Source organism: Carettochelys insculpta, chromosome 1 (genome assembly GCF_033958435.1).
Source record: "Carettochelys insculpta isolate YL-2023 chromosome 1, ASM3395843v1, whole genome shotgun sequence".
Classification (NCBI taxonomy): domain Eukaryota; kingdom Metazoa; phylum Chordata; order Testudines; family Carettochelyidae; genus Carettochelys; species Carettochelys insculpta.
Window position 1 is genome coordinate 129,582,116 of NC_134137.1, and position 10,206 is coordinate 129,592,321.

The window sequence follows — 10,206 nt, forward strand, 5'->3', positions numbered from 1 at the left end:
CTATGTGGGGGGTGGCCTGTGTGCAGCCTGGGACCACCAGTCCTGTGTGCGGGCAACTAGCCATTGCTTTGCCCCCACCCTGTGGAACAGGTGTACGCCCCTCCCTTTAAGTACTGGAGGGTCCCTCGGCGACGTCCAGGGATGTCCAGCTCCCAGTCGCCTGGCTGGAGGAGGCGGGGGGAGGACAATGGTGAGGTCCCCCTCCTCACTCAACCACTCCATGGTCCCCACACCCTCCTGGGTCCCCGGTCTGGGCTTCTGCTCCTCCTCCAGCTGCAGCTCCTCGACCGAGGTGTCCAGAAACAATGGAGGTGGGGAGCTGTCCTGGGTCCCAGGATGCCCCACAGCTCCTAGAAGAAGGGGCAATTGGCTGGAGCTGCCCCGGAGTGGCTGGCCTGGTCCCTGGCCCAGGCATAGGCCTGCCGCAGCTCCTTTACCTTGGAGTGTACCTGCTCCGTGGTACACTCCAGGTGGCCCCTGATCTGGAGGCCCTGCGCCAGGCAGCTGAAGGCGGCGGCATTGTGCCATTTGACCCCCAAGGAGGTCCAGCAGCTCCCACTCCGTCCAGAAGGCGGCCCTTTTTTTTTCTCCCCCTGGGAGCCTTGCGGGAGCTCGGAGGGGGAGCCATGGGGCTCGTGGGAAGACTGGCTACTGCCCATGATGCAGCACTGGAGCATGGGGCTGGAGCACATGTAGAAGCTGCTCCTAGCACGCTCTCAGCTTTCTGCCACAGGTTTCCTGCATGTGTGCAGCTTTAAGGCAGCCAAATACAGGAACCACAGAGCCGCGCTGCTGCCGGCTGGAGAGGCCCCGCGCTCCAGCTGACCAGCGCCAGGGCGGACCCATATTTTGACAAAGCGGAGTGTTGAGCATCTGCATGTGTACTCTTTCGGTTTAGTATTTCAAAAGGGGCCGATCTTCCTGATCTGGGATCGGGGTTCAGATTTTGACGTCTGTGCCCTGTTCTTTCAATTTCCTTTTGAAAGACAGTTTTGCACGTGTGGACGCTCCTCCTGCTCTTTCAAAAAAGGGCCACTTATTTGGATGTTTTGTGCACGTGTAGACACAGCTTTTGTGTACTGGCCCCTCTGCGGAACAAGTCCTGAAACTCCCTGAGATCATCGGGGAAGATATATTGCCAGGAATAACAGCCTCATCAGGTGAAGATGAAGAAAGATCGGTTGGTGAAGGTGGCCTAGGAGGGGCATCAGTGTCAGAAAAACAGGCCTCTTCTTCCCCTGATGAGGAGGAGATAGAGGCTGAGGCTCCAATGGTGGCAGAGCTGTCAGAGATGGGCTGGGAGACCAGGATGCCACAGAGCATCTTTCTGGTGACTCCCATCATTCATGCACCTCTCATTTTTTACAATAACATGTCTCATAGTCCCTGGATCTAGCACAGCAAGGAAGGTGATGATGCCTCACAGGCAAGTAGCATCTATATGGAGAATGGTACCTGTAACCATGCCTGTGCAAGGAATAAGACTGTGAATGCCTGAACGAAGGAGGTGGCGATATAGAGGAGTGGCTACCCTGGTGCCTCTGTGATTTCACTTTGTACAAAGAAGGAGATCGTGGCTTTAAAAATGGTGAAGGTGACCTCAATCTGTGGTAAGGCTGTAAGGGACGCAGGAAGAGTGATGGAATTGAATCCCATCCTAGAGATAGCTGCTAGGTAACAGAGACAAGTGGTGACAATGAGCGGTGCGGTGAAGACTCAGGAGTGTGGCTGTGCTTCAATTTAGATTTAGCTTTAGTGTGCTTAGAGTCTTTATCTGTTGCTTTAGTCAGGCCCTTAGTAGACTGCAGGATAATTGGTACTGGTACAGTCAGTGCCGATGATTCACAGCCAGGTGCCAGTTCAGTCAGTGCCGACAATTGCACCACATGAGCCAGTGGCTTTGTCAGTGCCATAGTTGATGCTGGGGCCGCCAGTGCCACTGGACTCAGGGCTGTCCATGGCGAACGTTGAGGTATGGAGACTGCCAGTTCTGCCTTTGGATAGTCCGGAACCAGTCTACCACCTGGTTCCGTTTCATGCGCTGGGGCAGTTAGCGGAACCACTTTCCTGGTCTTGGCCTTTTTAGGCACAACAGAGACCATTTCAGCAGCGCTCTCAGCCTTGCTCATGATTCTTCTGGGTAAACTAGGCTGTGATTGAGTAGGGGAGGCCCTTGGTCACTTGTGCGTGGCAGCTTCAGATGAAAGCTCCCTGTGCTTGTGCTGGCTATCTTGGGAAGGCTCAGCACTTTAAGGGAGAAAGGCTGGATGGCCTTGTCAAACAGGATCATGCACAGCTGCATTTCCCTGTCCCTCCGGGCCCATGTGGTAAGCTTTGAACAATGTGGGCACTTCTGTGGAACATGCCCTTCTCCCAAACACTGAACACATTTGGAGTGGCCGTCCGAGGCAGGCATTGCCTCACGGCACATCACATTTCTTAAAACTGGCTGTGCCGGCATGATTATCACAGTTTTTTTAAACTGCAAATTAAAGTCACTTAAATAAGAATAAAGAGTCCATTTGCTCCACAGGAGTTGTCAACGAAGCTTAACTGGTAATAGCCATTGACTTAAATAACAAGCAACTTGAAAACTTCAACTTTAAAACTTTAAACTTTAACTATTAACTATAAAAAAAAATCTTTCAAGTAATGAATCAGGAGAAAAGGAGAAGAAAGAGGAAGAAGATGAATAATGGGAAAGGCTGAGGAGAAGGTAGAAGCTCTGTCTGCAGCAGCTGGCAGTTGAGAGGAACTAGCTGAGTCCGGACTATGCATGTGGTAGAAAGGGCGCAAAACAGAACGTTGGAGCCCATGCACGCATGGGTTGGCTGAAAACAGCTATCAAGATCTCCAAGCTGTGTCACCTGGGCAAGCCTGACACCTAAGGTGGAGCACCCACAGGAACACTCAAAGAAGAAACTAAAGATATAAGGTGTGGCAAATGTTGTATGGGCAGTGATAGACTATCCAATCTGGATTCCTGACAGCAAAGGGAGACGCAGGCACCACTGGATAAAATATTCAATGGGCAATTAATTTTGAGATTATGGGGATTAAAAAAAATCTAGCTAGAAACAATATGCATATTGACGTGATCAAAATTGTATTAAAGCAACAACCAGTAAGGAAGTCCTGAGAAAGGTCTGTGACAGATTCCCCCAAAGTGCCCTCTTAAACTGGGGTACTGCTGAGTTCTCTGACACACAAATCTGGACAGCCCCTCCCCCACATCATGCTGCTGCTGTGACAAATTGCAAAGTTCTTCATGCTTGATCTTTGACCAGCATTCACACAGGTAGAGGTGCACCCAGGAGACTCTAACCACCAGCTTTGCAGCCTTGGACCCCAGAGCAGAATAGTCCTGCCCTGGTTAAATCTGGCCAGTATGTGTGTTTGATACTCGCCTTTCTTCTCCATATTGGGAGGTCAATTTCTGCTGTTTTGATGTCTGTTGGATTTTCTGGGGCTGGTCTGTTGAGCTCTTTGAAATGTTCTGTCCATCAGTTCAGTTGCTGCTCTGTCCCTACTATCACACGCCCTTTTTGTCTTTGACTGGTCTTTCAAGTCTGCAGCATTTTCCTGAGAGCTTCTTTGTAGTGTTGTATAGCTGTTTCATGTTTCTACTTGTGGCTGCAGTTTGTTTCTTCTGCCAGATTTTCTATGAAACTCCAATTGTCTGTCTTCACACACTCTTTCACTTCCTTTTTGACTTTTGTGTATTCTTCCTGTGCCACTGCCTTTGCTGCTCTGGTTCGGCTGGTGTTAGCTGCCTCCTTCTGGTACTTCCTCTCTTGTACCTTGCACATCGTTTCTGCTGAGATTCATTCCTTTTGTTGGGGTTTTTTGTGGTCCAACTATTTCTTGGCAGGTTACTGTTACTGTTTCTTTCACTTGTTGCCACCAAGTGTGTAGATCTGCGTCTTCACTGTACAGATTTGTAGAACCTGGAACTTTTTGGTCAACTTAAGTCGATGCTGTTCCTGCGTCTTTGTATCTTTCAAGAGGCTGATGTTGTATCTCTGTCTTCTGGTTGCTGTTCTTCTTCAGCTTTAGTTTCAGTTTGGAAACCAGTAGGTGGTGAGCTGATGCTACATTGGCCCCTATCTTCACTTGTACATCATGCAGTGATCTTCTCACTAGAGAGGAGGTCAGGAAGGCCATTTTGAAGACAAAAAACAGTAAAGCCATGGGCCCAGATGACATTCCTGCAGAAGCCCTCAAAGCGGACACTGATACCACAGTAGAGATGTTGTTTCCCCTGTCTGAGAAGATCTGCAAAGAAGAGGATAACCCAGCAGACTGGAAGGAAGGGAACCTCATCATGATTCCAAAGATGGGCAGCTTAAGCAGCTGAGAGAACTATAGAGTAATCACACTTCTGTCTGTGCCATGAAAGATGTTCAACAGAATCATCCTGGAAAGAATGAAAAACACAGCAGACCCAGAGCTGAGAGACCAGCAAGCCAGCTTTCTGCAAAACAGATCATGCATTGACCAGATTGCAACATTACAAATCATAGTGGAGCAATCTATAGAATGAAATTCACCACTTTACATCAGCTTCGACTATGAGAAAGACTGACAGTGTACGTGGACTCTGGCTGCTGCTTCAGCATTATGGCATACCAAAGTTAGTAAGCCTCGTTAAGAATGCCTATGAAGGAATGACCTGCAAAGTTTACCACTGAGGACTGTTCACAAGGAGCTTTGAAGTGAAGACCGGAGTTTGACAAGTCTGCTTGTTGTCACAATTCCTCTTTCTCCTGAAAGACTGGGTCATGAAGATGACAACAGCAGGGAAAAGAAATGGGATCCAGTGGACACTGTGGACCCAACTGAATGACCTGGACTTCACCGGCGATCTGTCACTTCTGTCCCACAGCCACCAACAGATGGGAGAGAAGACATCACACCTTGCTGCCATCTCAGCTACAGTTGGCTTGAGCATCCATAAGGGAAAAACTAAGACCTTGAAAATCAACATCAGTAGCACAGAGCCAGTCATACTTGTCAGCAGAGTGCTGGAAGAAGTTGACGTCTTCACGTACTTGGGCAGCATCATCAATAAACAGAGGCACCGATGCTGATGGGAAAGTGAGGATTGGGAAAGCAAGAACAGCTTTTGTCCTCATGAAAAACATCTGAAATTCTGAGCAGATCAGAACTCAAACTAAGATCAGATTATTCATCTCCAGTATCAATTATTCCTACTGTATGGAGCAGAAACTTGGAGAACAACAACGAATGCTGTCCAAAAAAAAAAAAAACCCGACATTTATCAATAACTGCCTCCGTAAAATCCTCCAGATCCACTGGCCATACACCATCAACAGCCAAGACCTGTGCAACTGACTCACTAACTTTCTGCCAAAGAAGAAATTGGGAAGATGTTGATGGATTGGACATACCCTTAGAAAGCCAACCACCATCATCACAAGACAAGCCTTATGTTGGAACCACATGGAGAAAAGGAAAAGAGGGCACCCAAGAAACACCTGGCATAGATACCTGCAGGCAAACACTAAAAAGATAGGATACACCTAGACAGAACTGGAAACAATGGCCCAAGACAGGGGACACTGGTGAATGTCACCAATGGTCTATCCTCCAAGATGTAGGAGTGAAAGACACTTACTAGTACTACTACTACTATTACTACTACTGTTTCTCCCTCAACATAAAGAGAACTCATGCATACCTGTGGTAACCAAATTGAGATTTTCCCCACACACCTTAGTCAAACACACACTGGTCTGGATTTAAACATTAAAATAAGTTTATTAACGACAAAAAAAGAGATTTTAAGTGGTAGCGAACAGATCAAAGCAGGTTACCTCATACATGAAAAACCCCACAAACTGAGTTTAAAATGCCATATAGAATATAAACTAGCAAAGTCTCACCCTGGCTACGTCTACACTAGCCAAAAACTTCGAAATGGCCATGCAAATGGCCATTTCGAAGTTTACTAATGAAGCGCTGAAATACATATTCAGCACCTCATTAGCATGCGGGCAGCTGCGGCATTTTAAAATTGATGCAGCTCGCCACCACGCGGCTCGTCCAGACGGGGCTCCTTTTCGAAAGGACCCCAGCTACTACAAAGTCCTCTTATTCCCATCTGCTCATAGGAATAAGGGCACTTCAAAGTAGCCAGGCTCCTTTTGAAAAGGAGCCCTGTCTGGATGAGCCACGCGGCGGCGAGCCACGTCAATTTCGAAGTGCCGCGGCCACCCGCATGCTAATGAGGCGCTGAATATGTATTTCAGTGCTTCATGAGTAAACTTCGAAATGGCCATTTGTGTGGCCATTTAGAAGTTTTTGGCTAGTGAAGACACGGCCCCTGAGTGATAAACAGACTAGCAGATGAAGGCACAAACTGCCTTTGCTTTGTAGCTTTGGTTTCCCAAATTTCCATAAGCAGGCTAGAAATTCCTTTAGCCTGGGTACTAGCACTTCCCCCTGTTCATTATTTGTTTCTCAGGTGTTTCAAGGTGTGTTGTTGTAGTGAGAGTGAGGTAACATATCATTGCCCTAAAATATATCTTCTTCCCACTTGCTGGAAAGCTCCTTTGCTTTGACCTGGGTCAAACAATTCCATTCACGTAGTACTATCTGAGATGTTTCTATTGCACACAGTTGCTGGGGTAATCCTTATGCTTGTGCGCATTTCTTCAATAAGCCATTAACATTGTTCGGCCTTTTTACTGTTGTACTAGAAAGGCTGCTTGTGGATGTTTTCAACCTTACATGTTTTAGTAACACATACATAGCCAAACTTCATAACTTTACATATGATAGCATATACAATTCAATGAAATATTAATGTCTAGCATATCAAGACTTTTAGAATAACATCCCACAAGGCATACAACAGAATAAGGGAGTGCAAGAATGTCACAAGGTCCAAAAAAGTCAAAGGGAACAAAATAGGAAAGGAAGATGTCTTTCTGACTGTGTATTTTATTTTTGTTTCAGAATATAGCAAGATGCACTGCAGACTCTTCCTCATCAGCAGGGTCCCTGTGGGGTGAGGAGGTGTAGAGAGGGGGCATGTGGGACCACCCCAGTTAGCAATTAAAATTTTGGCAGGAGCATGCAGGGGAAGGGGGTGCTGCCTGAGTGCTACCAAGAAGTCACCTATGTTCATCTGAGAGCTGATATATGGTCATATATGGGAGTCTCCTGTGCTGAAGAATGGAAGGATTTCTCTCCTTTGAAGCAAAGATGTTACCTCCCTGTAACGGAGTCCTAATAAGGCCAGGAGGCCCAGTGGGGCGTGCACTCAGTATCATCTCTCAATGGGAAGGCCTTTCAGTCCAATTCCTCACCTAAGGATGTATTTAACTTCACCATGGGTTTGCAAGTCCATGCACCCTTCTTATGGGGAGAAGGGGGAAATAAGATTAGAATGTGGTTTATGCCCCTCCTGTAGTTGGTAAGAGAGCCTGGGTCCTCCCACTCCACTGGGCTCCAAAACAGGACCTCTGAGGTTGAGAAGTGTCCAGCACCCTAGAGTGCCCTTAGAGATACCCTCCATGGGTCACTTTCTGACATGTCTCTTTCCATGCTCCAAGTCCAGGATAAGATAACAAAAGAAAAAAGGACAACAAAACTTTCTGCTCCTACTGGGCTCAGCATGCAGTCCTGTTCTTCACAGGGATTCTTTTTCAATACCTTTGTCCAGGAACTCTCCCTGCAGGTCTCTCCTCCCCAGCCTCCTTCTTCCAAGCTGGGTGGCTCCCTTTTAAGCTACCTATTCAGTAGGAGCATGCTCTGCAGGCAGGAGGGGTGGGACTCTTTTTTTTGTTTGTTTGTTTTTTACCACCCTTGGACCACTGTGTTGTTTGTATACCACATCACACTTACAAAAGGATAAGACATTTGATCTTAGGTGGATGGGAAGAGGGAACAGTCAACAATATTAAAATTTACTCCAAAGATTAACAAATTATAGGTCTTGAAACCAAAAGCACATTAGATTGTAGTTATTTGACTCAACTATTAGACATTATTTTGTTTTTATTTGGTAGATGAAATGGAATATTTTTATGCCATATCCACTTGTTCAGGCTTGATCAAGTCCTGAATTATAATCTCATTCCACCTCTGTCATTTCTAACCCATCTTTTTCTTTAACATAAGTCACAGGATGCAATGCTTTATCAGAATAAGAATCTGTGCGAGTTTCTACATTAATTCTAATGCGGTTTTCTGTCTCTTCAAACTTATTTTTTTTTACATTTTGGAATAAGAGCGTCCTGGCTCCTAACTGGATTCCCTTGGTGTTTTGCTGTAAATAATCCTCTGAAGCAGTCTCCACTTTTGGATCATTTTGTAAGACTAACACTGGAGTACTGGATTTACTGAAGCAGTAGCCCATGGTGTAATTACAAGGCAAATCAGAGGAACATTCAAGGAACCATCTTGCAGGTCAAAGGACTGGGTTAGTAAGGACGATTTGCTTCATCCTGATTGTTATAAACATCCTATGCAGAATATTAGAAAAAAAGAAGATAAACTATAAGGAAAAAATATAATGAATACAGGAACTCAGTTAACAAATTAACACCTAGAATAGAAATCTGCTTCTCAGCTGATATTAACGTTATGCTGTTCAAAATATCGATTCACTTATTTTGTTGTAAGCAGAAGAGTTCTGACATACAGTAAATAGGAACTTACAACTGGTATATATGTGATACCCACCTTACATCTTATGTACAATAAAAATTTAATCATCTAAACTAAAGGCATATTTTTAAATTGATTTAATTAAACTATGACAAACCCCTGTATTGACTTCTTAAATGGATTTACACCAGTCAGATATCGATTTGGCTTACATCAGTAAGGGACTGTAGCAGGTTCAACTCACTGCACAGCACTCATGCTGGCCAGTCTTGGGAATTAGCTTTCACTGTCCAAAAGTGCCCTCTTCTGGTCCATGTCTCACCTGCTGTTACCTAACAAAACAAAAAAGCAGTCGTGTAGCACTTTAAAGACTAACAAAATAATTTCTTTGATGATGAGTTTTTGTGGGGCAGACCCACTTCTGCAGATTGGGAGGTAGTGGTGTACTGGAAATGTCATGATGGTTTTATAACACAGAAATCCAAAAAGAAAAAGAAAAAGAAAAAAAACTGACAAATCAGATACATAGGACAGAAGCTGGGGTGAGGAGGAGGGGAGAGAACTACTAACTGTAAGTGTCCTGCCTGAGAGCACTACAAATATCAAAGACGGGGAAGCTCTCTTTGTAATGCATGAGGTAATTGCTATCTCTATTAAGACCAAGCCTCAAAGTACAGAATGTGAATACACATAAACCAATCAGTGAGCATTTCAACAGAGTGGGCCATACTGTTAAAGACATGAGAATATGTGTCTTACAACAAAGGCTACATCTACACTAGCCCCAAACTTCAAAATGGCCACGCAAATGGCCATTTCAAAGTTTACTAATGAAGCACTGAAATACATATTCAGCGCTTTATTAGCATGCGGGCAGCCACAGCACTTTAAAATTGACACGCCTCGCCGCCACACAGCTCGTCTCGACAGGGCTCCTTTTCGAAAGGACCCCTCCTACTTCGAAGTCCCCTTATTCCCATCTGCTCATGGGAATAAGGGGACTTCGAAGTAGGTGGGGTCCTTTCGAAAAGGAGCCCCGTCAGGAGGAGCTGTGCGGCGGTGAGGCGCGTCACTTTCGAAGTGCCGCGGCCACCCGCATGCTAATGAAGCGCTGAATATGCATTTCAGCACTTCATTAGTAAACTTCGAAATGGCCATTTGCGTGGCCATTTTGAAGTTTGGGGCACGTGTAGACATGGTCAAAGAGACTTTAACAGCAGATTACAAAGAGAGATATCTGAACTGCAATTCATGCTCAAATTCAATACTTTGAGGCTTGGTCTTAATAGAGATAGCAATTAACCTCACACATTCCAAAGACAGCTTCCCAATCTTTGATATTCATAGTGATCTCAGGCAAAACACTTACAAATAGTAATTCTCTCCCCTCCTCTTGCTCTTTTACCCCTCTCTTTCTGTCCTGTGTATCTGATTTGTCAGTTTTTATTTATTTATGGATCGCTGGGTGCATCTACACTAGGAACTAACTTCAAAGTTAACTATGAAGTTAGGCAGTACTTTGAAGTAGCCAGCAGAGGGGTCTACACATGTTCCCTTACTTCAAAGTTA